Raw genomic sequence first — 6,657 nt, 5'->3', positions numbered from 1 at the left:
ATCAGAGGTGTGCATGACATTGAGGTTTGTTTATTTATTTATTTACTTCCCATCAATGGACCCTTTTCGTAGATGGTGACGATGCATTTCCATAATTATCAACATCGTAAATCTAGAAGTTTAATTTTTTTTTATATAAAATAAAAGCACATTTATACTGTAAAACTGTTCTTTGTCTTATATTACCTCAGTAAATTACATTAAATTACAGAAAACTAGGTAACGCTGTTGCATGAGTGTTTGTAATACAACAGTTGACATCTTTCTTTCTTCTCAGCAATGTAATCTATCTTTTTTTTCATCTTTTGTAAAGTCATAGAAACACTATCAAGTTCTGAGCTCCCTGACAATGTGAAAGTGGTCCATAAGATATTTTAATATATAATACCTTGATCTGTACACTGAAGGTCATTACACAAAGATTATTACATTATACTTCATGTATATCTAAGAAGTAAATTATGAACTACAAACATGTTTAAACTGGCAAAGTGAAGAGACAAGTTTCAGAACAAAATTCGGAAGACATTTACATTTATTCATTTAGCAGACACTTTTATCCAAAGCGATTTATGAATGAGCAATGCAGCTTGTGGCCATCGTTGGCTAACAACGCTTTTGGGAAATGCACAGTACTTCTCTCTCTCTCTCGCTCTCTCTTTTAAGGATCTAGTTAAGAACTCACAGAAGACATGAGCATTCACAAAGTTTCCAGAGGCAAGTCATTTGCCACACTGAATGCAAAACTGCTCCACAACATGATACAATCACGTGCAATCATAACATATTGAATGTTTAATGTACAGTTATGAGGCTTGTGATTTTGGCACAATCAAATTTCACAGTTGGGCCGGGGGCAGCTCAGCCCAGCTCAGAGCTGCAGAAAGAGAAACAAAATATCTGGCTGACAAAATACACAAAATAATGATATTTTAAAAAGCATCATATGACCCCTTTAACTAATTCGTAAAGTGTGTTGTTTCACCTCCCACTTTTTCCCCTCAGAGACTACATGCACATGGTCACCCCCGTGTCTCTAAACAGCACAAGTGTAAATAGCACAAATCAAGTGTGAGCTAAAGTATAGCATAAATCACCATCACTGCAACAGTAAATCACAAGATAGCACAAAATTTACCCTCTAGTTGCTCTCAGGGGAAAAGAGAGCAAGATAACCCTCAGGCTTCATCTTCAAAACATATTCTGCTTTGCGTTTATTCTGTATACTAGAAAACAGTGGTGATTGCTTTAAGACTACAGGGGAAGCATGGCTTAACCAAAAAAAAAAATAAGTGGAATGTTTATTTTAGAGAAATAAAAGACCATTTAATAAACCACTACCGGTGCTTTTCAGTATCTTAGAGAATTAAAGTGTTATCATATATTTCAACAGGTATAAGGCACAGATGTAGAGGGAAAAAAAACGCGATCATCAAACACTTTGTGTAAGATCTGGTGTACAAGACAGTGGACAAATGGCCCATAAAGCCCATAGTATGAATAAAACGTTATTAATTAGTCCGAATTATTATCGATAATAATAATAATAATAATAATAATAATAATAATAATAATAAAACTGTGTCTTGGATATACAATGGGGCGTTTCTATGAAAGTATTATTTGCATTTCATTTAATTCATATAATATAATATTGCATTTTTGTATAAATCATCTAAAAAAAATACAATTCTGAGTATAGTCATATACAGTAGTAATACATTGCCTCTTTTTAACCATAAAAACTCTGCAAATATTGTTTGGATTAAATGAACCTAATTGAATATCATATAATTAATTAAAAAAAAAATGTAATCAATTATGAGCCCTAAAAATACAGTTCTGAACATTTTTTGAAAATTATTGTCAATACTACTACTACTACTACTACTAATAATAATAATAATAATAATAATAATTATTATTATTATTATTATTATTATTATTATCATCATTATTATTATTATTATTAAATAGCACTACAAATAATAAATACATTTGAGGCTTTTCTCTTTAAATATTATTTGTATTTAATCAACTTATTTGCATATTGCATTTTTGTAGGCTTTTTTTTTAAACAGTTATTTAGATTTCCAGCTATTTAGTCAGTTGTTAGATTTTTAGATTTTTAATCCACCGCCAGCCCTAAAAACGCAGTTCTGAGCATAGTCAGTTATTATTTCCCTGCTAGTAATTCGCTAAGTTACTTTTGAGAGCAACATTGCAGACAACAAATTAATAAAAGAGATATGGAAACAATTTCTGTCATTAATGAGTGAAATCTACTTCCCCGCTCTTGAAAAGCGCCAGCTGCCATTGACACTAGAGGCTCCAGCTAAAAGGTTGTGCTTGCACTTTGACTGATGTGTCTTTCAGCACAATTAATCTGCTCAATTTCTCTTCCGATTACTGTAGGCAAAGAAACCTTGAAAGAACAAGTAGGTCTCTAGTATGTTTTTTTTTTCTTCTTCAGATTTGAGAAGAGTTAGGAGATTGCAGATCCATTAAGATTCTCCAAGCCGCACCTCATTACTCACATGATGAGGGCACGCAAGGTGTGAGAAGATGATGGATGTCAGCAGCTATTGGGGCTGGTGAGTCGGCTCTCGCTGAGGTGGAGTTGAGACCTACAGCCTGATATCCCTCTCGGGTACTTTAAAAGCCATCAATAGATGACAAGGCTGATATCTGTGTTCCGTTCATCCATCATCTGAGCTTTGAGCTCAGGTGCGGACACCACTGAGGAGAGAGGGAGCCAAGAAAGAAGCTTCCTGCCAAGGCCTGAATCATGCCTGCTGGCCGTGGTGGTAAATTCTGGTTAGTGGCATGTAACTGGCACTGATCGAGGAGCGGTTCCTAAGGAAGCATGGTATTAATCCTGGAAGCGGAGGGATTTATGAGAAATCCCAGCTGCATATGGTGCAGCCCAGTGGTTCTCATGCTATGGGGCAAGGTATTGTGAGGGCAACACAGAAGAACTGTACACAAATGTCATTAATTTTTGCACGTTCACATCTGCTGCCTTGACAATACGTGTGAGAAACAAGTTTGTGGACATTTCTTTGCATATACAAATAGACAATGTCAAGTTTGCTGAATGCACTGCATTTAGCTGTGCTCGCATGTTGAATGGGCATCAATACAGATTTCCTGATTTAAGTCCAATTCAAAAGCTCTCGAATTTATTTCAAATTAGGGGTCAATTTGTTCTATCCTGATTAATTATGATAAATGTTAACTCAAATGTCAATTTTGCTTACTTACACTACTCTTCAAAAGTTTGGGGACAGTAAAATAAAATAAAACAATAAATAAAACAATGAATGAAAGAATTATTTAATTACTTTAATTCAACTTCAGCAAGGATGCAAATTGATCAAAACTGAATTGATCAAAAGTGGCATTAAACAATGTTAAAAACGAGTACTATCGCTGTTCTTTTGAACTTTATATTCCTCAAAGAATTGTACATTATGTTTCCCATACAAATATTAATAACTGTTTTCAACAATTATGTTTGCCATCATAAATTGCATTTGAAAATATATTGCAACATGAACGGTTTTAAATTGTAATAACATTTCACAAATATTTTTACTGTATATTTGATCAAATAAATTCAGCCTTGGTGAGGATAAAAAAAGAGCTGTGATTCATTTCAGGAATTGGTAGTGCTATATATTTTTATTTATTAAAAAGCACAGACGGATGCTAGCAATTCCACTACACTTGTCGTGCTGTATGTTTTATATTCAAACACAAAGAAAGAAAGAAATTCAGCTGGATGAAATATGTGATATGAAGCACTATGTGCATTTTTGAGCTTCCAAAAAGGATGGAGGCACAAGATTTCCATAGTTTCAAGATGAAAAACTGCTATTGCAGCCACACGAGAAAGCAGCAGAAATGTCCTGAATTCATACTTTGTTTTATTTAATTTGTGTTGATTTTAGCAGTTGCTGTAGACCATGGTGATATTAGATACACTATCAAGCAATATATGAAAATAAAATAAGACAAATTCAAAACCTCGAATGCTTTATCCCCAGGAGCTGAGGAAACACCATTATTAAGTTGACCCTCATTCCAGGGAACTCACTATATGGAATTATATTCATTGCATTGCAGTGGGCCAGGAATACACTTGATTTCCATCAGGAGATGTCCTCGGTAACAGCAGGAGAGGGGTGCAACTCTGCTGCACAAAAGCCATGGAATTAAGAGCTTTTAATTTTGTCGCATGCCATCACCGAAAGCGGGCCAGACAGCTGTGACTGAGAGAATGCCTTCCGGACATCTTCTTCACACATTATAATCTTATATGACAGAGCCTTGGGACCATTCTCGAACTGGCTGGACCCCCAGAGCACCAAACAGAGACACAAACAGAATGGCAGAAAGAGAGATGCACGCTGAGACCTCTTTTCCATGATGCCTTGTCCTTCTTTTGTTTAGCTGCATGTTTGTCACTCTTACCTTTCTTTAGCAGTATTGACATGTTATTATGCAGAGATCATCTGTTAAGGGTCACTGAAGGTCTTACAAGGTATCATCGACAGCTGCCGGACTCAAATGTCACTTTGTGCTCTTAGATTCACCTTTGGTGGATTGGTTTATGAGGTGGCCTCAGAAATGTAAGCAGAATTTCCCGTAGGCTTGTGGGATTGGGATGGTAAAATGAACACATTTATTTGATTGAAAATACAGTAAAGATGGCAATATTATGAAATATTATTACAATTTAAAGTAACTGTTTTCTGTTTGAATATATTTTAAAATGTAATTTATTCCTGTGATGCAAAGCTGAATTTTCAGCATAATTACTCCAGCCTTGAGTGTCACATGATCCTTCAGAAATCACTCTAATATGCTGATTTGCTGCTCAAGGAACATACACTATTATTATGAGTGTTGTTGAATATTTTGTGGAAACTGTGATACACTACCATTCAAAAGTTTGGTGTAATATTTAATTACAAACAAACAATCAATCAATCAATCAATCAATCAATCAATCAATCAATAAATAAGAATAAGAATTGTTGTTGTTGTTATTATTTATTAATAAAATGCCTTGTATTATTGAATAAGGACACATTTAAAAAATGATCAAAAGTTACATTTAAGACATTTATAATGTTACAAAAGATTTCAAATGAATGTTTTCTATTCATCAAAGATCCTTAAAACAAAATGTATCACTATTTCTACAAAAAAAATATTAAGCAGAAAAACAGTTTTCAAAATAATAAGAACCATTATTACTTGTGCACCAACAATAGTTAGCAATGACAGCAGTGAATCGGCATATTAGAATGATTTCTGAAGGATCATGTGACACTGAAGGCTGAAGTAATCATGCTGAAAATCTAGCTTTGCATCACAGGAATAATTACATTTTAAAATTTATTCAAATGATAAACAGCAAAATTATTTCTCAGTATTATTGTATTTACTGTATTTTTCATCAAATAAATGCAGACTTGATGAGCAGAAATACTTCTTTCAAAGCAAAATAATGTTCTTTTTAGCAGCATCATATGACCCCTTTAATAATTCCCAACTTTCGACTGGTAGTGCAAATATTTGAAATAAACACTTTGTATATACTGCAACATTTTTTCTTATCTTGGTTTGTTTTCTTTAAGGCTCCAGAGGTGCGGCTTGCACTACATGCAGTGCTGAGAACAAACACAAGCACACATGTACAGACAAGCAAAAAGTCGAGAATATAGCGTGCTGCCAACCCTCCTACATGATGGGACATTTTCTGGCTTTGACCTCTGCCCCATCTCCCTTTCCAAACACTCTGGCCAGAAAAAAAAACAGCAACATATGCACGTAACAGCAGTTCATACTGCCAAGCTGAGCTCTCAGGATTGTTTCTGTTTATTTATTTATTTATGTTCACAAAGAGAGAGAGTCAAAGGTGTGAAACTCCTCCATCTGGTCTCTCATCACGAAGAGCCTCTCCACCTGTGGCCCCCTCTTATGCAATAGCTGCCCTGCTCTGTTCCAAATAATTGATTTGTTAAATCAAATAAAAATTAGTGTGTCAGATTGGTCGAGACGCTACAATCTGCATGATTATAGTAATAATGATAAAACACAGGGCAATTATATGAAAGAGAGAAGACAGCAAATAATATGATCAAAGTCTTTTCCATTTGTTCCTGGAATCTTTCAAGATTTTCAGTTATTAAAAACGAATGCTTTTGTACCCAGCAGGGGCTGGGGCCAGTGTTAATTACGGTGACGAATAATTTTCGTCATAATTTTCGTCAACGACATTTTTTTCACCGATGACAACCAGACGATAAAGAACTAAAACACTTTTTGAATGACAAAAACTATGACATAAATCTATTGACATTTTCGTCAACGAATAAAAACGAGACGAGAATGTTAGGGAGGGACGATTTGGGAAGAGATTCATTCAGAACAAATCTGCTGCGTGGTTCGGAGGTTAGATGCGTACATATGAACCGGCGGGACATAAGCTAACATACACTTGCTGCACGTCGCATAAAACGTTCAAAAATCTAAATCAATTCGGTTCGGTTTTCTGAGCGCAGACACTGAAGCATACAAACACAGAAAGCGCATCTCACAGCACGTGAGTACTCTTTCGCGTCGCATGAACGGAGAATTACACAC

The sequence above is a fragment of the Sinocyclocheilus grahami genome, unplaced genomic scaffold (genome assembly GCF_001515645.1).
Source record: "Sinocyclocheilus grahami isolate Dianchi unplaced genomic scaffold, SAMN03320097.WGS_v1.1 scaffold773.1, whole genome shotgun sequence".
NCBI lineage: Eukaryota > Metazoa > Chordata > Actinopteri > Cypriniformes > Cyprinidae > Sinocyclocheilus > Sinocyclocheilus grahami.
This window is presented reverse-complemented; position numbering follows the sequence as displayed.